The following is a 24319-nucleotide window of genomic DNA, read 5'->3' on the forward strand; positions in this document are numbered from 1 at the left end:
TTGCAACTTTTCCTTGCAAGCAATTGACGGTTTTTTGAGCAGGCGAAAAAATGCTACTAATTGAAAATGGCTTCGAGTCGTCAAAAAATGACATAGGCCATTGTAGACGAGCCTCACGCGACCCCACGAGATCAAACAGATCGACTGTATGTGTCGTGGATTGGAAGAAACAATCCGTCAAATTTTGACTTTTTTTTGGACTCGGGGCACTTGAGAGATCTCACCGGTAGGGTATGACTCTTGATGTTCTGGTGCTTTGGGATGCACGATAGGGGCATGCCTAGCGTAAACATGCCCACCCAGACGTGCTCGCGGCGTCAGTTTGTGCACACGAAGAACAGAATCAATTCTAGCCAATCTTGCAACTTTTCCTTGCAAGCAACTGACAGTTTTTTGAGCAGGCGAAAAAATGCTACTAATTGAAAATGGCTTCGAGTCGTCAAAAACTGAGATAGGCCATTGTAGACGAGTCTCATGTGACCCCACGAGATCAAATAGATCGACTGTATGTGTCGTGGATTGGAAGAAACAATCCATCAAATTTTGACAATTTTTTGGACTCAGGGCACTTGAGAGATCTCACCAGTAGGGTATGACTCTCGATGTTTTGGTGCTTTGGGATGTACGACATGGGCATGCCTAGCGTAAACATGCCCACCCGGACGCGCTTGTGACGTCGGTTTGTGCACACGAGGAACAAAATCAATTCTAGTCAATCTTGCAACTTTTCCTTGCAAGCAACTGACGGTTTTTTGAGCAGGTGAAAAAATGCTACTAATTGAAAATGGCTTCGAGTCGTCGAAAACCGAGATAGGCCATTGTAGACGAGCCTCACATGACCCCACAGGATCAAACAGATCGACCGTATGTGTCGTGGATTGGAAGGAACAGTCCGTCAAATTTTGACAATTTTTTGGACTCAGGGAACTTGAGAGATCTCACCGGTAGGGTATGACTCTCGACGTTCTGGTGCTTTGGGATGCACAACAGGGGCATGCCTAGCGTAAACATGCCCACCTGGACACGCTCGCGATGTCGGTTTGTGCACACGAGGAATAAAATTTGACCATTGCGAGCGTGAGGGTGCTCTCGCACCAAACACATTGTTGTTTAAATTCATATTGTCGATTTTTGTTGTTTATATTCATATTGTTAATTACATATGCAAATATTCATTTAAATTTATAAAAGGGTAGCCACCAAATACAACGAATACACAATAATGAACTGAATACAAGGAGTTTTGTACGGTTAATTCAACATTTTAGAAATTTTATCAAATCATATTCCACTATTGCAATGCTTTATATCATATATTTTTGTTGTTTATATTCATATTGTTGATTACATATACAAATATTCATTTAAATTTATAAAAGGACAACCACAAAATACAACGAATACAAAATAATGAACTCATTACACATTTATTGGATCGAATATTGATATTTATATATATAAAAAAAGGCATGTCTGCCAAGTCAATACAAGTATTACAAAAATGTGGCATATGCCATGTCCAAATCGATATACAATAAAAATGTAGAATATATCTACATGTATTGGTCAATCTATGACCAAAACTAACACTATATGATCCTAAACTTCTGGCGGATCATCAAAATCAAGCCTCTTTGGCGCAGTACGCGGCTCTGTAGATGGCTGCAAAACCACAATTCAAAAGCCAAGTTAGAATTCTTTTGTTGAAAATAGTTCACAATTGACATCATAACTATGCATTTAACTTTAATTCCTTTGCAATTGAAATGTAGATTACCTCATCGGCTGATCCAAGAGCTAATGTCTTCTCTCTCCTCTCCTTGTCACTCTTAGGAGTTTTCTTGAAGACATACTTAAATGGATCCACGTTATGGTTGTACCGCGAAGGAGTTTATTGTAGATTAAATGTACAATTAATACAATGTACTAACATAAATATATCAAAAACAGTTAAAAGCTATAATATAGAGAACAATGGCGTACATATGCCTCAAATGCTTCTCCAATGGACTGAGGATGGCTCACCATCGATGTAGAAACGGTCGCTATTACCTATACAAAAAATGTACAAAGATTAAATACAATTAATATAATGATAAGTATTGAAGGTTGAAAACAATTAATTTTACATATCAAACAAAAGTGTACTGGATCCTGATATGCTTCTCCAGTGCAAAGAGGAGGGTTCTCCATTGACGAAATAGGTATGGATATTTGTTGTATGAAAAAAATATAAGATTATAATATATCACAAGTTCACATATACGTGTGCATATAATCATGAAATCAAGAAAATAAAGTAGAGATGCATACCTCCGCCCTCTCTTGATTCGTGGGTGAATCAGGTGCATTCAACATATCCACAAAGCTCAATGGCCATTGTACATGTAAAATAGACAAAAAACACTAATCAATCTACAAACCCCAACTAATACTTGATTTCAACTCAATCTACAAACCCCAACTAATACTTGATTTCAACATTTTCAAACAATTGTACAACTAAAAATGTGTTCAATTACCTTCTTCACATGTTTTGGCGTCTTCGAGATATCCTTTTTCTTCGGACGAGCCCTAGATGCGGAGGGGGTGCCCTAAAAATAGAAAATTAACATTAGATATTAGTACAGATAATAAATTAAACATAATTTTAAAAATCTAAAATGAAATGACTTGCATATTCCATCAAAACAATACATAAAAAGAGTTGTACAAAATATGATACCGTATAGCCTTGTAGGCCAAAATCGATCGTCGACAGCGTGATGTCATCAATCTGGGACATTTCGTCCCTTGTCAACACCTACAAACCAGAAATTGGACCAAGCATTAAAGATAGTTAGTGTATCTTGTATTTTTTTGAATTCATATTCTATTTTAACATGTTACAAAATTTATACCTCAGGCGTCGAAGTTGCAGCTGTGGTAACTGGGGGAGGTGTATGGGATACTGCTGCTGCATCCTGAAATGCATATTATTTGTCTCAATTTAAATCGATGTATAAATGAAAATTCATTTATGTAATTACAAAATTAAAGTGACTGATAAATAAAATGTTATGAATTCAAATCAACACACCTGTGTCTGTGGCTCATGGGCAAACACCATGTCCATCAACTCATCTATCAGCATGACATCCTCAACCGTGTGAGCCTGACATCTACAACTGCAAATCGTGCATAGATGATATGAGTATCCATCTGCACCGGCTGCATCATCTATCCCTGAGCATATCCCCGAGCAACTGACACACATATGCTCGATGGGCTCTCTGTCGCCCTCTAACGGCTCATCATCCAATACAATAGGGTGTGTTAATGATGTCCCATGCTGGATGATGGCACCAGTCAATGTTGTGGCCACCTGAAGAGTCTGTAGCTCCATCGACTCTTTCAACTCTAATGGGACAGCCTGATGCACCTTGGGTTTGGGTGCTAGGGGGCAGCGACTCTCCGCGGCTAATCGCCTACGGGCTCCAGGTCTATCTTGGGCAGAGCCACCACCTTTACCATGAAACTCTCTCATGTCAAAATAATTTGGGTGCACATTGAGCACAAACTCACAATATATTTTTCTCAAAAAATATAATGGCACCTCATAATTATTACAAAGTGGATCGTCAAAGACCATCCACCACCTTTGCCAAAAAAGATTCTTCATCTGCACATTGGTACACCAATGTATGGGAAACCTCTTTGCATTAGGAGGTAATGACTGACCAATTTTGGGGTCAACAAAAAGGGCACATATTTGTTGTTTAGAAATATTTTTGTTTTTAACTCCATCGTATGATAGCCCATTGGCGTAAAATTGACGACACCTATCCCTAAAGCTTCCCCATTTGGTAATTTTAGTGGAAATAGCTATGGCACCACTAGCTAATGTTTCTAGGCTAGTGGCGAGGGATTGATGATGGTCAAGTTCAGAAGTTTTCAATTTTACAATTAGTCTATTGATTTTGGATGTATTTTGCCCTAACTAATTAATTAATTCTTCATGTGTTTCGGCTGTGCGGTCAAAAGGAGGAATTGGGGGTTGTTCTTGTGTGTTTTCAGGAGGTGCATTTGGTTGTTCTTGTGGGTTTTCAGGAGGTGCATTTGGTTGTTCTTATTCTGGATTAGAAGAATTTGGTTTTTGACACAAAAAATGAAAAAACCTAATCAAAATTAATGAAATTAAATTCAAAATGTAAAACAAATTGCATAAACCGGAAAGAAAGACAAAAAAAAAAAAAAACTAACCTTGATCCATAGCCTGAGGACAAATTTCGCACCCCGTTCGCGGTTTAGCTTAAAAAATGGGAAAAGAAGAAAGTAAAAAATGCGCTTTTCGGGTAAATGAGGACCTATTTTTTTTTTTAAACTTTTTTCATCAGGCACCGCGTACGCGGTTTTACTAGGATTATTAGCGTGTACGCGCTCATTTTCCTATAAGTAGCGCGTACGTGCTAATTTTCCTAGGCGTAGTGCGTACACGCTACCTTTTCTAAGCTCGAGAAGAACAAACCTAAGCGCGTACGCGGGAATTTGAAATTTTAAAAACCACGTACGCGCTGCCTGTTTTTTCCAAGTTTTTTTTGGGTGGTGTCCACTTTTCTGACCATCTTTGTGCACACGCCCACTTGTGCTTTTCAATACTCTTGAATTCGTTTCTACCTTTAATTATGAACTTCACTTCAATTCATCAACTCATGAAGTTTGTTTGTAATCATCAACTCATGAAGTTCATTTCTAATTGAATGTATTCAAAGCAAGTGTTCATCCTTTGTTTCAATTTTTGCTCATGTATGCTCGCTTATGTGTGCTCATTGATGAATTTTGCTCCAAAAAGCTCAATCATGAATTTTGCTCCAAAAGTGCAACTCATGAAGTTGATTCTTGTCTCTCCAACATGACATGAATGCTCACTGTAGACGTATAAAAATGACCATATTCCTAAATGAATATTTTATGTTCATTTCTCTATTTAATTAAATCCAATTTAATTAAATTACCCGCATTCCTCTATTTAATTAAGTAAATTACTCAATTAAATTCACTATACCCATTTAATGAATAAATCATTTTTTTCAATTAAATCCCCCCTATCCACTTTTAATTAAATAGTTATCTTAAATTAAATAAATCTAATTAAATAGTTATCTAATTTATTTAATTTCCCCAAATTGCAACCAAATTGAATTAAATTAACTTTATTTCAATTAAATCCTATTATCCCTCCATCCACTTGCAAAATCCTACATCTCCCACTTACCTTCCTAAACCCCTTCCTAATTTCTTCTAGACTCTTCTAATCGCTTCTAATTAGCCTAACCCATCTTCTAAACTTTGTCACATCCCTAAGCAAGGAGAGGTCACTTCTCAAAACCTTAAAGTCTTTGATAACCATTAAAGGCTTCAAATCTTCAACCACTTAATTCCCCAAAGTCTTCATAACCATTAATGGTTAACTCAAACCCTCTTACATGGTTAAAGAATTTCTTTTAACTCAACCTCCATGTAACCCAAGGGTCTCATCAAACATTCATTGCTTTGACCATGGTTATTCCTTAATCATTTGCACAAGAGTTTATCCTTGGATTAACTTTTAATCCAATGGGTAATCTTAACTTAGGCTTAACCCTTACCCTCTAGATAACCATAAGGTCTTCTCAGGCATTTAATGCCTCCAACCCCTTCTCTCAACCCAACCCTATGTTGACACTTGTCACCATTTCATTGGTGCAAATTGCAAACATGGATTCCCAACTTTCAAACTTAGCCCTTGATTAACTCTTTCAATCCTGACCATCCATTGCCCTATTTTTGCTATAAATAGAGCTCTCATCCCTCCATTTTAAGAATTCAAGTTTGTAGTATCATACTTATGCTCAAATACATTCAAGCTTTCATATCATTTTTATGCTCATCATTTAGCCTCTCTTTTAACTAGGAATTAGTCTAAATATGCATGTTTAGAATACTTTCTATTATCATTAGCTTAAATTATTAACTAATATAGTATGTTAGGATAGTTTGTTTACTAACCTTGTCATCTTATAGTTAGTTTATTGCATTTCTAGAATCATGCATAGCTTAGGATGCATCTCATATTAAAACCAACAAAAAACATCCCTCGTTCTTGCATTTGTCATCCCTAAACCATTTTGCTCAGTGATCTGAGAGCAAAAACATTGGTTTGAAGGACCGTGTAAGATAGAGAACCATGAGACCCACCTTGGGAAGCTGAGTGATACTTCATTACTCCATAGCTTGCACCAAGAAGTCATGTGAGTGTGTGAGCAAGGCTCCATAGAGCTCTATTTTTCACATATTGAGTTCTATCGACCCGCTTTTCCCGCATACACTCACAAATTTGTTTCATTCTTCCATCTTCAACATGAAGAATTTCGCTCCAAATCCTTCAAGCATGAAGTTCGCTTTGATTTGTTAGTTGATGAAGTTTTGAAGGTGAAATTCACTCCTGAGGATTTGAAGATGAAGTTTGCTCATGAGGTTAAGTTCATGAAGTGGATTTCAAACCAAGACCAATCTCTTGCTTGCGCTCTCAACTTCAATACTTGATAATTTGCTCAATATGAGATTTTTAGAGTGAGTCTTTGCTCTATGGGAGAAATGTAAGAAACTCACTACACAAGAAATGTTCATGAAGTGAAGTTTGTTCTTTTAAGAGGAGCACTTGAAGTGACCTGGGAATTGACAATTCTTCCTTACTCATGATTGTACTTTTGACATCTAGACCTTACAAACTTACTTACTTCACACTCATGCAAGACTATCTACCTGATTCCTAGCCATTTGAGCTCCTATACCTTTCTAATGCAAAGGCTAATAGCAAAAGACCCTAACACAACCTAGGAATCCAAAAAAAAGTGGGGGTCCCCATTTGCAACGGAGTGATGTGTGTCACAACAAGATGCTTTCCCTTGTTCCCTGTTGTTCTGTTCTTTTTGTTGTTTCTGGTTCGGAAAGACTCTAGTTATGGATGTTTGTTGTTATAGCATTGTTTAAGTGCTATTTATAGTTTAAACTATGTAAAAGGCCAGTGCCTTGGTTTTCATTGCTTTCTCAATCAAAAACAAGGAAATGAGATAAAATCTTAAGTGTACTAATTTAAACATCATTATCATGGAACGTGACAAAAATCTCTTTAGATGAGGCAACTTCTAAATATGGCATGAGTAGTGGAAGGGGCATTGTAGCTCATTTAGAGGCTAAAATTGTTTCTCGTTCTATGATACACAATAAACTTTAATTTTGATTTATACATTATAGAAATAAGTAATATATACTACAATGTCAACAATGTGTTTTCGAAGATATTTTATGTTATATATTTTCAAATATTCATTAATATAACAAGATTTTGCCATGTCCTAAGTTTATAAAAAAAATTGGTCCCACGAAGTGATAGCCAAATTCAAGTTTTCCGAACTATCGTTCCAACTAAGAGTATGTGACCACTCTATCAAACATTCATCAATTAACTTCTTCACACTTGCTCTCTCATGTCTCACAAATTTATACTTATATGCTGAAAGTGTCTATCACATGCCAATGGATTCCCAAGAGTTTCAGAACTGAAGAGACATCATCATTCTATTAAGAACTCTGATTGTACAACAACTTGCGATGAAACTGCCCCAATAAACAAGTGACAAAAATAAAGCAGCCACTTACCTTTTACACAAATCCAACAACATGCAAAAAACCAGAAGTTTTCCTTATAGACTCAAAATCATGTGAAATATTTATAAATGCGTGACTTTCCAAGAGGAATACATATATGCAAATAGAATAGACTTTTTATGAGGAATAAGCCAATTTTCCCATTGTTGAAGTACAAGGTATTAATGGGCTAACAATGTGCAAAGTTGCCACTCGCCAACTTTCCTTACTTTTGTCAATCTCGAAATGTGCTTGAAGTCTAATTTATTTTGTTTCTCGGATAAATTCTACTTTAAAACACTCATTTTTGGTCATTATAGAAGGCTTCTAAATGTCTAAAAAATAAAGACATCCATGCTTTGACATTCACATTCGAATCAAAAACTCCGTGTTTGATGAAATTCAAGTATGTGGTCATTTGTGACAAGACAAAATCAATCTTCAAGAAAACATAATGATTTTAAACACACAAGTGAATGAAATGCATCTGAAAGACCAATACATTGTCACTTTGCATTCAAATTCAAGTCTGAAACTCAGTGATTGGCCATCTATATTCAAACAAAACCATACTGAACACAGCACTTGCAAATGCACATTTGAACATGACACCCTCCACAGAAATTACATGAAATGCATCTGAAAGACCAATACATTGTCACTTTGCATTCAAATTCAAGTCTGAAACTCAGTGATTGGCCATCTATATTCAAACAAAACCATACTGAACACAGCACTTGCAAATGCACATTTGAACATGACACCCTCCACAGAAATTACAAAATCATGAAGCATGTATACACGAAGAGTCAAAATTTAACGTGCTTTTAAATGTTCCAATTGAAGTTTTGTTTTCCTTTACTTAAAGCTTCCCATAAACAATTGAACATAAGTTTTAAATCAACCGATCATTAGTTTTGAATGATTTCGGTACTAAGCACCCTGGAAGAATGAAAAATGTTAGTGAAGAGGCAATAAAGGTTACAAGTAACAGGCACATGCTTTACAAAAGAGACTTGAAGATGTCCAGCTTTGCGAAGTATGGGAAAACAACAATATAATACAAGATAGGTGCATCCTCAATTGACAAAGAAAGTCATGATGAGTGAAGGAAAACCTGGAAAAGTTGAAATTAATAATGCATTAAGTGTCATCCTTATAAATAAAAAAGGATCAAATAAAAACACAAGCTTTCCAGATTTGTTTTTTAGTGCCAGCTTCCTTATGGCTCATTTTCATACTTTTTCCAGCAAGATGATATCTTTGACTCCAATTATCATCCTTTTGTATGATTCACATTATGCAACCATTAAATTCACAAAATTAATCTTTAGGGTAGAAAACTGTGATAATAGATACAAACATGTCAATAAGCAGACAAGGCAACCTGAATCCGTTTAATGATTTTACTCAGCCCTTATTTATTTATCATCTGCAACTTGTATTGACACTCTTCTTTCCATGGAAAACAGTCATTAAGTCATTCCCCACTGTAGCTACACAGTTTGAAATATCTCCTCCTATTTGATCCATTAGACTCAAAAACTGCATAATCAAAATATTTCATGGTAACTTAGACTCTTCTTAGCCTCCTTTAGAGCTTATATGACTGCACATCTATTTACTGTTCATCATAACAAAGGAATTTTAAGATTACAGTCGTATATCTTTCACCTTCGTTTTGCATGTTTGGCCTTGGTCCCTCTTCAACTGTTTTGAAACATTGTCATCGGGACTGTCTTTCAAGTGTTATGACAGCATGTGCTGTCATACATGGACTATTTCTCATACCATTTCTCATACCACTTACCACTGTCAATACTGGCTTTTTGCAGCATTGATTCTTGATCTCTTTGCTTCCTCTAACCTTGTTTATTACTCTGGACTGACCTTGCATTTCCTTTGGGGAATGTCATTAACTATGCAAGAAATAGGGCACTGTCCTGCTGCTGTTCAATATCATTTATGGACTGATAGACTTTGCGTTGTTCTTGGCTTTTATATTGCCTCAAGGCCTTCTCTCTGCCTTTTGCATGCTCTGTCACCCCCTCAAAGTATCCCACAAGATTGCTTTCAAACTCTTTGTTTCAATGTATTTCACTATGTTCATTTCATTTGACAGCTATCTCTGCTTTACTCGTGGACTCATCTCTAGGGTTTGATGTTATTTTTCTCTATTCATGCTAGGGACTGTTATAAATGATCTCTTTGACAGTGATCTCTTGTTTTGGCAGTAGTGTTTCTCTGTTCTGTATGGTAGCCTTGTCATTGTGGTGTCTTCTAACAGTTCTAACCTTTAAAATTTTCATCCTTTCCTCTCTTTCTTAATAGATTTGCTCTGAGTCTAAACAAGATTGCTTATTGTATTAGGCCTCTGTCTTACTTGAGGCCATGGACTGTCCTCTTGCAAGGTACTGTCATCTCTATGTTTACTCATATGGTTTGAAGTGGTCTATATGACTGCTATGTCAAAGCTCACTATCTTCTATATCTCAGCTAAAAACAGTCCATGATCATGAAACTCCTATTGTCACTTGCCACTGTCCTAATATACTCCCTGACTGTCATTTTCTTGTATGCAAAGCATTGAAGGGCTGATTGTCCTCAGTAGATTTTTGTCTCTTTTGTTTCTAGGACTGCCTTTCCTTAACGTTGCTGGGTGTAAATCTCCATCATCTGTTATGCAGCAGTCATGGACTATCTACTTTTACTTTTGTATCTTCAACGATTTCCTTGTTACTGTTAAGACTGTCTTAACATTTGTGCCATTCAAGGACTTTTGGCTCTAACGGATTGTGATTTTGTCATGCATGTAGAATACTCTTCTCTTCACCTACCTCCTTGATCACTTATCAACACACTGTCATGATCTCTTCAGGCACTGTCATTCCTTTATTGCCTTTACGATTTGTATGGTATTTGCTCACCAAATGACTAATCACTATCCTCTTAAACTATGACTATCCAAAGGCTTGTGATTTGATCTTTGGTCTGATCTTGATGTCTGTTCTTTTGGACTTCTAGTGGAGCTTTGCTATTTGACTGTTATTAGCTGTTAATCCCTTGGATTGGACTGCTCTTGTTTGTATAAAATCATCACAGACAAGGTCAACAATGTAATGTTTTGACTGTCCTAATCTGTTTCAGCTCACTGACCTCATATTTTGCTCTTAACTCTTACCTTGACTGTGAATATCTTAATTAAATTGCTTTCTTGCATTGTGACTGCAAACTTGAGATCTCATTAACTATCCTATACTCAGTCATTTGCTGTTTTGAATGTGAATTCCCTGAAAGGATTGTCTTAGGGTTTCCTTTCTCAAGACTGTCATGCACTCTTGCTTACTGTCATAAAGATCATTGGGACTCAACTTTGACCGTTTCCTTTATACCATTCTAGGTCTCTTCTACTGCTCCTTGTTCCTTGTCGTATCTCCCTATGAAGCTGAAGAAACCCTTGGCCTATCAACCATACACTTTTTTGTTTGCTCTTATTTGCTCACTATTTGATTAATGGACTATCATGCACCTTTGTATATTCGACCCTTTTGGGTATATGGTGCTTGCACTTTGGCTTTAACAAGAGGCCCTGTTGACCCTTCCATCGTGGAATGGATATGATAGTCACTTTTTCTCTTATTTTGACTCACAAAACACTGTCCTTGTGCTTTCTCTTCATTTTTCTATGGCTTCATACAACTTTTTAAAGGACCTTCAACTGATAGCTTTCTCTTCATTTTTTTATGGCTTCATACAACTTTTTAAAGGACCTTCAACTGCAACTTGTATTGATGCTCTTCTTTCTATGTAAAACAGTCATTAAGCAATTCTCCATTGTAACAAAGTCGTTTGAAATCTCTCCTCCTAGTTGATCCATAAGACTCAAAAACTGCAAAATCAAAATATTTTAATTGAGTCTCATCTGCACACCTTTCTCAAAGCACATAAGAACAAATAGTTGATGGCATCTTGAAGAGGTTTAAACAAAAATGTATGTTATTTAATCAAACATGAGTAAAGACATATAATGTTTTCTACTCATAACTTCACACTTTAAGTACCTTCATTTAAACTGCAAGTTCTTGCACCAGCGAATATCTCATTAGGATCAATATATTGTTGACTGATAATATGTGGAATCAAATACTCTTTCCTGTGACCAAAAGAAGTGTCGGAAAGTTATGAAAGTTTATAGTCTTGTTGAAAATAAACATCCAAACAGAAACTTATCCTCATCTACCTTGCCCATAGTGGTATGGGTTTCCCTGGATTTACATCATCATTATCCTCTTCATCTGGACCCTTATAAGGCGATATTTCATAAGATTCAATATTGAAGTTGGATTTTGATGATAGATGTGAACTAGCATTGCTGCCCTACATTGACTGCCCTTTTGTTTCATGTGCACCTTTTGCACAACTAGTTGACATGCTTGACACCTACGATGCAGTTGTATTAACGAAGTTGGAAACATCATTTGTACCATAAGAAGCCCTGTATAGACAGTCTCCAAGTTTCTTGTATACAAGTTAGATTTATAAAAAAATTGTCCGTTGTCATCATTATAGATAAAATTAGCTGACAGGTCCAATTGATTACTACAGGATCTGAATCGATAAGTTGTAACAGTTTACCTTTCCAGCATATGCATTTTGGGCCTGAAGTGTTGTTTCATTATGCTGATGGACTTCTTGCATGTGTTTTGCATCCTTTGATGCAAATTTGTTTGACTTGGCATCCTCCTCTATTCATCATCTGCGCTTAGCAGCTTCCCTTTGTTTCACTATGCAAAGCTGCTTCTTTTCCTTTTGCTCCATTGCCTTCCTCTTATGCTTCTTGTCATCCTGTTTCAATATGTGAAGTGCTTAGCTAATATCAGCATATAATTAAGTACATAGATGTGGGAAATCTACTATGGTGTCTATTCAGATACTAGAGCTCAGAGCCTCTGTTCTTTTTCCTTCTCAGCACGAAGTTGTTCCTCAAGTTTCTTCTGCTACTTCTGTGCTTCTTCCAATCACTTTTGTTTTTCCTCACGGTCTCTCTTGTCCATCTCTTCCTTTTTCCTCTTATTTGCTGCAACCTTTGCTGCATTTTTCTTCCATTCTTCCTCTTTCTGTTTTTTTCCTCCAATTTCCTCAATTTTTCTTGCTCCAATTTTGTCTTGGCTTCTAAAGCTCTTCTCAACTTCAAATCAACACCAATCACAGAACTGCCTGGTCGAGATTGCAAGGTGCATCCCACTGCCTTTTTTCTTGCCATGCCACTTGATATTGATTTATTACTACCACTACAGGCAAAATACTGGATCATTCACCTTCTTTTTCCTCTGTGTAGTTCTTTCGATTTCTCAAGAAAATTCTTTTCATGCTCACTAGGCCTGGCTAGTTCCTACCTAGATTTGTGTCCTTGTTCCCTTTTCTCTTCAAATTGTTTTGCAACTCCAGCAGCCTCCAGAGCCTTCACTTTGATATATCTCTTTCTTGCAGAAAATAGATAGAATTTTAAACATTTTAAGAACAAAAGGTCATATAGATATAATGATGGCTAACTCAATTCATCTTGTATATAAAATAATAAGAAGAAAAACAATCATTATCTTTATTTTATTGGTGCTATCAATATTGAATTATTAATATTTGATACTATAGAACAATCAAACATGAATTTATCCAACTCTTTTTCTTTAACCATAAAATTTCTTATGTTGATTGTCACCAGTTTCAATGAAAACATTGTAGGTAAGTAATTTTAGATCATGGGAATATAACATTCAATACCAGACAATGCTGATATGGAAAAGTAAAATATAAGACTGTTGAAAATTGGACATAATGCATCCAGAAATGTTTTTAATTTTGATGAATTTTATAAACAGAAGATTCATGTTCTAAAAAGATAGTATAACAATTTTCATTTAAAGGTGCCAAAAATTGGAAACGGTGCATATTGTAATATTCTTTAAGAACACATCCAAGTCGTCGTCTCTAGTATGATCTGTTATGTCTTGGGTACAGTTTTAAAAGCTGTTGTTTTTTTGTCTTCATCAACACATTTGTATACTACCCTAGTGACAAATATAAGTGCATAAAGAGACTTGGTGCCTGAATCTGGGTGATATAGCAGTGATCAATGATAGGAGTTTGGATTGATGTATCACGGAGTGGAGGAACCTAAGTTAAAAGAGATAATGAAGCTGGCATGCACATCAATTCAGAATTCTGAACACACTCATGTGGCTTTGAAGTTTTCTAGTTTCATCTTTAAAAAATTATCTTCTGCTTTCAATGGAGTCTTGTCATCTAGAACTCAAATTGATTTTAAGTGTACCACCCCATCGTTGTTGGGATTTAACTATAGTAAATTTTCTATTGCTTTCAGTTTAGATTGTTCCTAGGTGCAAGCTGAAAGAGCAGTCTATCATATATACAACAGCCTAGTTGAATCCATAGAACAACCAACTTGTTATCATTTGAGGTGATTTCAATTTTGCAAAACCAGCAAACGAGAAGAAAAAAGTCTTCACTTTAAAGCTTTCTAAGCTGATTGGGTCATTGGGATTATTTTCAAAGACAATTTACTTGGTGTTAGTCAAAGGGTGCTGACTATGTTGCAAAAGTAAATTGATGGAAACTTCAGATTCTTCGGTTCGTGAGAATTAGAAACCCTAGATCATTTTGTTGAACAATGACACCATTACTAATGTTAAATTAACTATGACGCTAATCAATATGCTCATATTTGATGATGATTGATTAAAATAACTGTCAATCTTAAATTAACTGTAAACAAATCATGGGTCAAAATTGGATGAGCTGGACAAATAGCATGTTTACCCAATTGATTCATGTGTAGGCTGTATGAACAGCTGGATGCCAACAAAAGTTGAAAAGGATTGGGAGCACCCAGGTCATAGTGGGGTAACCGACTGGTAAACCAGGCCAGCATGATCGGTTGGTGGCACATCAAACGGTGCTGTTGAAACCAAGAAAGGAAATTATAAAAGCTTTGGAGATCACAAGGGACAATACATTGTGCACAAAATGAAGGGCAATGAGAATTCATATCGACAAAAAAAAATGGTAGAAAGACACGTGTATCAAAAATAAACCAGAAGCAAATCAGGAAAGCTAACTTAGAATCAGAAGATTCAATCTATTAAAGTTTCCTAAGTCTTAGGTACCAGAGAAGTCTTGCACCTAATATAAGCTGCATGCACAGCTATAAAAGGGGAATAAGGGCCCAATGAACCACACACATGGAGAAAGTGAGATGCAAGGGCAGAAGAGCTAAAATCTAAAATACTAATCTTACCATGGAGTATTCATCGAGCAGATGCACAAATGGCAGAGCTAAAGTCTAAAAAATAATCTTACCACGGAGAATTCATTAGAGATCAAACGGAGCTAAAAATGAGTAATGAAAGGTTTAGATAACAAGCAACTTACTGTCACTCATTGTTTCTTTCACTAAAACATGTCGGCTCCTCGAATTATTTGTTGGATAAGTTATACAGCATTGGTATGTCAGCATCTCTGGTAGCATAGAGGTACTGCTGACTGAACTTAAATCTACTTGTATAATATTCCTGAATGCGTTGCTTTCAAGTGGGTAAAAGCTATCTTGAAGTTGACTCGGGATCTGCACTTCTGGAGTTGTCATGTGTGAGATTTGTCCATTTTCAATAATGTTTGAGGTATTCCGCAGCCGAATAGTTTCTATGGCATCCAAGGCTTCTGACTGTTCTGCATCTTTCATGTCAGCACTGTTTCCGTAAGGCCTTGCGGATGGCCATCCTTCTGCACATCGCCTTTCTGTGGTATTCTCTTACAATACATGTGATTAGAACCCTCACAGGCTGGATCCAAAGAATTCACTCTCACCTCTGCGGTCACTATTTCTTCTCCACAACTTCCAACTGAATCATGACAGGTGCTGCTGAATTGTCTGTGTTTGGTAGAAGGATCATCACGGGACTTGAGGATGGCCAACCTCCTGTACATTCCTGAACTATTTTTGTTGTGTCTTTCTGTGGGACTCTAATGCAATCCATATCATTAGAATCCTCACAGACCAGTGGAGATGGTGGTAGTTAAATTGCTGGGGACGAGCCCGCGGTGGGTAAAGGGCATTGTGTGGACCAGTGGGGAATGAGAGAAAGTTGGATTTATCACATCTTTACGGAGGGATTTGCAGAGTTGGAAAAACAAGAAGAAAGAGAGAGTGACAATGGTGGTGGTGAGGATAACTAACTGTTGGAAGGAGAACAATTGCTACATAAAATTTGCTCAATGCCCACATGGAGAGATGGGAAGAGAAGAGAGAAAAAGGAGATGGTGGAGAAGAAGAAAACGAGGACAAGAAGATAGAAAAAGGAGGTGTTGGAGAAGAAGAAAACGAGGACGTCATAGCAGTGGCATCACAAATAAGAAACAGACGCGACTCATCTTTTGAGATTAACAACATATATTTAAAGGTGAGTAATATCACAATTGAGGATGACAAAATCCTATATTGAAAATCAAGATTCTACACTTCAAACTCATAGTAATCCATCCCACTGATTTCAAAAGATGTCAATAGGATCCTCATTGCAACAATGCAATTACCCCTTTCTTCTATATTCTACCCATCCCGAACGTAATAAATTGAGACTCTTGATTTTCAATATTGAATTTTGTATCCTCACTTGTGAAATTGACTCACCTTTAACGTATGTGTTGTGAAATTGACTCACCTTTAACGTATGTGTCATTGATATACAAGATCAATCGCCTCTATCTCTTGTTTGTTATCTTGGTTTGAGATGCCACTTCGCTCAACCCTCCAGTTGTCTTCACCACCACCATTGTCACTCTCTCTCTCTTCTTGTTTTCTTCTTGTTTTTCCAACTCTGCAAATGCCTCCACAAAGACATAATCCAAACTTCCCCTCATTTCCCTATGAGCCTCACAAAATGCCCTTTCCCCACCACGGACTCGTCCCAGCGATTTGCCTACGTCTCTTGGCAGCAACGTGATAACACGAAGGCTGCCGAGGATGAACCCAGCGCCTGGGAAGCCCGCTCGTTCACTACCCTAAATACAAATTTAAAAAACAACACCCAAGATTTAAATACGATATGCTAAACAGAAAAACCTAAAACAGTATTATAAAAACCCTAGATATTTGGCAAAATCCGAAAGACCTAAAACACTAATATAAAACAGTTTTAAAATGTCTTTAGGTTGTAGAAGCACGTCTGGAACAATCCCTTGCGGGCTATCATATGCAGCTCGATTTCATCAAAAGTTAAGGACTCCTCCATAGCAAGCAAATGTGATCTGTACCAAAAAAAAAAACCCGAAAACAAAAACCAGTGAAAATAAAATAAAATATCCTTTGGAGCACAATTTCTTGAAAAAAGAATGAATGAATGTAAAAAGAAAGACTGTGAATGCTCCTTTTCTCATTTATCGCTTGCTGCTTCAGTAACCGGCTGAAAAGATACCGCACTTGTCTTTAGGCCGTCGCAATGTCAACCGTTGGAGGGGCACTTATCCATTTATGCATCTCATTGCAGTCTAACTAGTCCTTATCGCGGCTGCTAAGACTGTATTCAGCACCAGTGAACTGGGACGGCTGACACTAGGCCAATCTATTCAGATGAACACATAAGCATAAATTCAATAATAAAAGGTATATATTTATATCAAGTTTAGAAATCGAGATCAGTTTTATGTTTGAAGAGGTGTCTTCAGGCTTAAAAAAGAACTAGTACTCTATGGATTTTTATTTTAATATATTTAGGATGATGTTATTTTAAAATATTTTTAGAAGGTTGTTAGTATGTTGTTAGAAAAATCATTATAGATCAAGTTTTAGTTTATCAATTATATGTTATCAATCTATATATATATATATATATATATATATATATATATATATATCAGTTTCAATACGATAGTCTCAACATCCAAACCAAAATTAATTTGTAAAAAGAATTTTTGAATTAAAAACAATGATTGGATAAGGCATTGAGTTCTTTCTATAGGGGAAGAGCATCGGTAGTCGTCATAGCTAACTTCGCGCACCCACTGATCCTAAACAGTACATCGGATTTTGATTATTATTTTTAAGTTGTCTTCGTATGTGACTTAACTGCTTGTAGCTATTGATCTGACTTCTAGGTAGTAACGATGCACGTTGTGTAATCAGTTATGCGCACAAAGGTCAAAAAGTACATATTTCAAAGTGTCACCTGATACCTAACTAAACATGTTCTAGTGACTGTCAACTTAAAATCACTAGTACTTGTTGACAAATGTCCCAATAGTGGTGCACAAATGTTCCAATGGTGGTACACAAATGGGACAAGTGTTCCAATAGTTGTGCAGAAATGGGCCAATTACTTACAAAAAATGATCAACGATTGATACAAAACAAATTTATTAATGGTGTTTTCACTATAATGGCTATTAGGGGGTCAACATGACAATAAGGTGACGGTTATTGGAACTATGTTATCTATTGGTGCTCTTCCCCTAGTATATTGGTTAAGTGATGGTGTTGTTTGTGATCATCAAGATTTTGTTTGAATTTTATTAGATATAACTATTATCAATAATTTGAACATAAAATGACATAAATGCAATCAATATATATATATATATATATATATATATATATATATATATATATATATATATATATATTGCATTTCATGTTTTAGATATGTATGAGAATCAATTGATTTCTCATCAATTGATTAAAAATATTCACCATTTGCATGTGATATTCTCACATAAATCTCTTGCATGGTAAAGGACTATCACACCGTTTTTGTTTCAAACTATTTTTCATACAATTCTTATTTAGGTAGAGAAAAGATATTACAAACACATAAATCTCATGAACGGTAATGGACTATCACACTCTTTTTGTTTCAAACTATTTTTCATACAATTCTTATTTAGGTAAAGAAAAGATATTACAAACACATAAATCTTGTGCACCGTAAAGGACTATCACACCCTTTTTGTTTCAAACCATTTTTCATACAATTCTTATTTAGGAGGAGAGAATATATATATATTTTTTTTAAATTCTCTTTGGAGGAGTTCACCATTATAGCCACATAGCAAGGGCATTCGAGGCATTCCCGAAAATTTATTGCAGTGAAGGTTGAAATTCACAGAGGAAATGGGGGGAGAGAATACGAATTTAGGGCGAGGGGCAAAACTATCATGAGATTGGGCATGTTATTGATAGTCGTATTTTCTATTTTTGTGAAATTCCATAGCAGTCGAATCATTATTTTAGCTAACAAGAGACAAATTTGAGATTATCAATGATCTTAATTTATAATTTGATTTCTAATGCAACCTAAGTATCTTGCTTCATTTAACTCTTTCAGAAGTACCATATTATGCCATTTAGATTCTCCGTAATAGGTAGTTTTAATGCTTTTACAATTCAACGTATTCTGTGAGATGCATCTCTTTGTTCCTTATTTTATGAAAGTCCCTACTCTTTGCATAGAGTAGATGCATGGCGGTTTTCTGTACAGAGGTCGCAATTTCCTTTCAATAAAGCCTTTTATTCCAGATATCATCGACACTATGATATTGTCCTCCTCTGTAAGCTAAGCATGGCAAGCCTCCTAATTTTTACTTTTATTTTACTTTGGCAAAAATCTCTTACCGAAGGCCTACTGAAACTCCTAAACTAGGTGGATATAATGAAAGATTATAACTAATCTCACCATTACATCAAAAATAAATTGTGTGGAACCACAATAGTAGTAAAATATAACATATACTCAAAAATTTACAAAAAAAATTTAAGTTTTTTGTTCAAATGATAATAATTGTTTCTTCATAGAACTATCTATTAAAATTAAGGACTTGGTTTCATTATCAAAAATCCTCAAAAACTCTTATCACTTGTGTAGAATCTGAAACTACTATGTTTCCTCTGAGCCAACTGATTAATTAGATTAAATAGCAAAGAACACACAATAACAACAATAAATATAGCAGAGGTAAAAATAATTGCAGCCAAACACAATTAATCTCATAAATAAACAATACTCTATTTTTAATGCACAACCCTATTTTTCAAGAAGAGGTTCTTTTATTGCAGAATGCTCAGGAAATTACAAAGCTATTAAATAAATAGTTTTGTTGTGCTTCTAAAAACAAAACTCCAAAGATCCTTAAAGAGCATGCACAACATGCATTATTCGGAAGAAAGAGTTAGCTATATTTCTATATTAAAAAGAAATTATAGATTGAAAAACTAAATTAAGATTCCCAAATAAAATAACTTGCATGGACATGCATTATTGAGTTGAATTTAGAACTAGGAGATTATAAACTATTTCTTTTTAAAAATATATAAAACTATGGATGGTTATGCATGATCGATGGATGGCTTTCGGTGCAGCTTGGAACAAATGGTGGAACTAGCAGTTTAGCGATGCATGGCAATTACTTTGTGTTTAACGATGGAAGCCAAAAATAGTGACTAAGCTCAAAGCTGCATGAACAACATCAATCATCCACATACTCCCCCTTGATGCTGAGAGGGCTCACAATTTGATCTCAAAGTGTCAAAAACTGAGCATTTGCAACTGCCTTGGTGAAGATATCCGCTTTTGCACCAAATCTCGTATGAAGTGATATTTCATATCAAAATGTTTTGTTCTGTTGTGATGAACCGGATTCTTAGCTAACTTGATGGCACTCACATTGTCACAATATATCACTATAGGTTGAATTTGTTTTTCTCCAATTTCTTCCAAAAAAATTATGAGCCAAAGAGCTTGCATACCTGCTGAGGTAATTGCAACATACTCCCCTTTTGTAGATGAGAGGGCCACAATGCTTTGTTTTTTCGAGCTCCAAGTAATTAATCAAGAACCAAAAGAGAAAAAAATTCCAAATGTAGATTTACGGTCATCCATACTACCTCCCCAATCTGAATCATTAAAGCCTATAAGATTGAACTTTTCAGAAGAGTAGTAATGAATACCAAAACTTAAATTCCCTTTCACATACCTCAAAATCCTCTTGGCTGCCTTCATATGTATTTCAGATGGATTTCTCATATACCTTGAAACAAGTGAAACTGAATAGGCAATATCAGGCCTCGTGTGGGTTAGAAACATCAAGCTCCCCACAATACTTCTGTAAGTTGTCTCATCAACTAAATCAACACCATCATCTCTACATAACAAAACTCCATGAGCACTTGGAGTGGAGGCAAGGTTACAATCAGTCATATTAAATTTCTTCAACATATCTTGTGCATACTTTGTTTGACAAATGAAAATCTCATCCTTACTTTGATAAACCTCCATTCCTAGAAAATATTTCATCGGACCAAGATCTTTCATCTCAAATTCTTTCATCATAGCATCTTTGAATTCATTTTTCATCTTAGATCTACTACCCATATACAAAAGATCATCAACATACAAACTTATGATGAGAATATCAGTACCTTCTAATTTGTAGTAAACGGTAGGATCACTCTTACTTCTCTGGAAGCTATTCCTCTGAAAGTATCCATCAATCCTAACATACCACACTCTTGGTGCTTGCTTGAGGCCATACAAAGCCTTCTTCAACCTGTAGACATGATTCTCTTTTCCTTCCACTTCAAAACCTTGTGGTTGCTCCACATATACTTCCTCTTCTAAGTACCCATTCAAGAAGACACTTTTCACGTCCATATGATGTATGTTCCACTTCTTCTGAGCTGCTAATGAAATCAACATTCTAATGGTCTCATGTCTTGCTACTGGTGCAAATGTCTCTTCATAATAAATTCCATACTTTTGTGCGAAGCCTTTAGTAACTAATCTTGCATTGTGTCTTTCAACACTCCCATCACTGTTAAACTTGGTCTTGTAGACCCATTTGGTGCCAATATTTTTCTTGTCATGCAGAAGCTCTGTCAACTCCCAAGTGTCATTCCTATGAATGGAATCCATCTCTTCTTCTATGGCTTGCACCCAAACCTCATTAGTACATGCATCTTCAAAACATGATGGTTCAAAATTAGCCTTGGCTAATAAAGAAAAATTCATCGTCTCACCTATTGGGTTTTCTTCATGTACTTGATTTCCACTCCTCTGGTAGATATCACTCAATCTCCTTACCTTCCTTGTAGAACTTGGAGAAGAAGCTGGACTTGAACTTGATACTGAAGAACTTGATGAAGGGTTGCTTGGTGGAGTTAAACCACTGGATACAAAAACATTAGTTGGCTGCTCATGATCAATATCAACAATTATATCATCATTCAAAACAGATTTTGGCTTCTCATCATGGCCTTTTTGATGACCATAAACTCCCCCTTTAGCAAAAATCACATCTCTTGAGACAATAAGATTGTTAGTGAGGGGATTATACAATCTATAAGCCTTTATTTTCTCATTATACCCAATAAAAATACATGACTCACTCTTTGCACCTAACTTATGTCTATTCTGATTAGGTACATGCACATAAGAAAAACAACCAAAAACATTGAAATGATTAACATTAGGCTTTTTTTCCCTACCAACCTTCACAAGGAGTCTCCTTTTCTAGTGTACTGGTGGGGCTACGGTTAAGGATGTACACCGTTGTAGCAACTGTATCTCCCCAATAAGAATTGCCCAATCCCTTGGTTTGTAACATGCACCTTGCCATTTCAACCACAGTACGATTCTTCCTTTTAGCTATTCCATTCTGTTGAGGTGTGTATGTAGTTGTGAGTTGCATCTTGATGCCATTAAGACCACAATAACTTTGGAAAGCCTTTGAGAAAAATTCTCCTTCACGATCAATCCTTAAACACTTGATCTTGCATGCTTTCTCATTTTCAACAAGAGCTTTAAACTTCTTGAATTTATCTAGGGCTTCATCTTTGGCCTTCAAAAAATATACCCAACAATTTCACGAGTAATCATCAATAAAGTGATGAAATATGATGTCTTACCCAAACTCTTAGTCTGCATAGGACCACATATATTTGAATGAACAAGCTGAAGTGGGTGATGAGCCCTCCATGCATTGCCCTTTGGAAACTTTTCCCTTGCATGTTTTCCTTTAGCACAACCTTCACAAACCTCTTTGTGTTCCTCAACCTTGGGCAAACCAGAAACTAATGCATGCGAGGTTAGAAACTTCAAACTATAAAAATTTAAATGCCCATACTTGAGATGCCATAACCAACTTGAATCCTCATAGGGCATATTTGCCAAACTGTTGTTATGTTCACCAAACCTCAAGGGGAACATCCTATTTCTTCTCATAGGAACAACAATGATCACCCTATTACCCTTATTCTTATCATAGATAGTACATGTCTTATTCTCAAAGACTAATTTATAATTTTTCTCACGTAGTTTCCCAACACTTAACAAATTGTGCTTCAATTGTGGAGTATAATAAATATCATGAATACTCTTTATACCTTCTTTTGTTTGGACCTCCATAGCTCCTTTGGCAGCAACCTCCAATGATTTATCAACACCAAGCTTGATCTTGGATTTGAAACTTCCATCCTTTGTTGAGAACAACTTCTCATTCCCTATCATATGGTTAGAGCATCCAGAATCTAGGTACCAAACATCTTTACTAGTATTTTCACCCTTGGCATAAGATAAAAATAAGTGATCAGGAGGATTCTCACTACTTTCTTGAGCATAGTTAGCACTTTTACCTTCTTTCAATCTACATTCTCTTTCAAAGTGGCCATACCTGTTATAATGGTAACATTGAACATTTCTCTTATCAAATCTACCTCTACCTCTTCCTCTGGAACCACCTCTTTCTCTTGAGTCACCTCTACCTCTACCTCTTGAAGAATTTTGGCTTTGCTCTTTACCTTGGCCTTGATTGATTTTGGCACTACTGTTGCTTGCATCTTCATTTTTTGTGATTTGCAATTTAGAGGAAAATGCTTTCTCTACACCTTCAAAAGAATCTTTCAATCTTTCTTCATGAGACATCAAGGATCCGACCAGTTGATCAAACTGTAATTTTGTCAAATCCTTGCTTTCTTCTATTATTATTGCAACATGATTTCATCTGGGTGTCAAATATCTCAATGCCTTTTTTTATCAAAACTTCATTGCTTACAATTTCCCCAAGTGTAGCCATTTTATTGACCACATCTTTGACTCTGACACAATAATCACTTATACTTTCAGCTTCTTGCATCTTCAAATTCTCAAATTCTTGCTTCAAAGTTTGAAGCTTGACCACTTTAACTTGATCACTATCGTGGTAAGCTTCTTGTAGAGTCTTCTAGGCATCTTTAACAGTCTTTGCTCTTCATATTCTTGGAAATAAGCTCTTATCAAGAGCTATCTAAATGTGAAACAAAGCTTGAGCATTCTTTTTCCTTGCTTCCTTTCTTGTTGTTCTTTCATTGGCTGTAAGGGCATTCCAATCAGCTGGCTCCTCATAACCTGATTCAATAATCTCCCACAAATCTTTTCCAATCAAAAAGGTCAGCATCTTAATACACCCATAATCATAATCATTCCCATCAAATTCTAGAATGGGCATATAGTTAGAATTCGACATGATTAACTTTGGCGAAATTCAAACAATAAAACTTTAACCCAAAACAATTTTACCTACTCTAACACCACTCGTAGAATCTGAAACT

The 24319-nt window shown here is 35.9% G+C and overlaps 1 long non-coding RNA gene across 6 annotated transcripts; it reads right to left on the minus strand.

Moving 5' to 3' along the window:
- Nucleotides 1–8477: 8477 nt before the first annotated feature.
- On the minus strand, nucleotides 8478–17350 carry LOC131029558 (uncharacterized). Of its 6 annotated transcripts, none has more exons than XR_009372053.1 (3): nucleotides 16407–17332; nucleotides 11730–16375; nucleotides 8478–11557 (listed from the first exon to the last, which is right to left on the minus strand). It is a non-coding gene; the product is annotated as an uncharacterized LOC131029558 (long non-coding RNA). The 6 variants fall into 6 exon arrangements; XR_009372054.1 differs by having other exon boundaries at nucleotides 11730–12163; nucleotides 12304–17332; XR_009102793.2 differs by having other exon boundaries at nucleotides 11730–11821; nucleotides 11909–17332.
- Between the last annotated feature and the right edge of the window lie 6969 nt (nucleotides 17351–24319).

This window comes from Cryptomeria japonica, chromosome 3 (genome assembly GCF_030272615.1).
Source record: "Cryptomeria japonica chromosome 3, Sugi_1.0, whole genome shotgun sequence".
Lineage (NCBI taxonomy): Eukaryota > Viridiplantae > Streptophyta > Pinopsida > Cupressales > Cupressaceae > Cryptomeria > Cryptomeria japonica.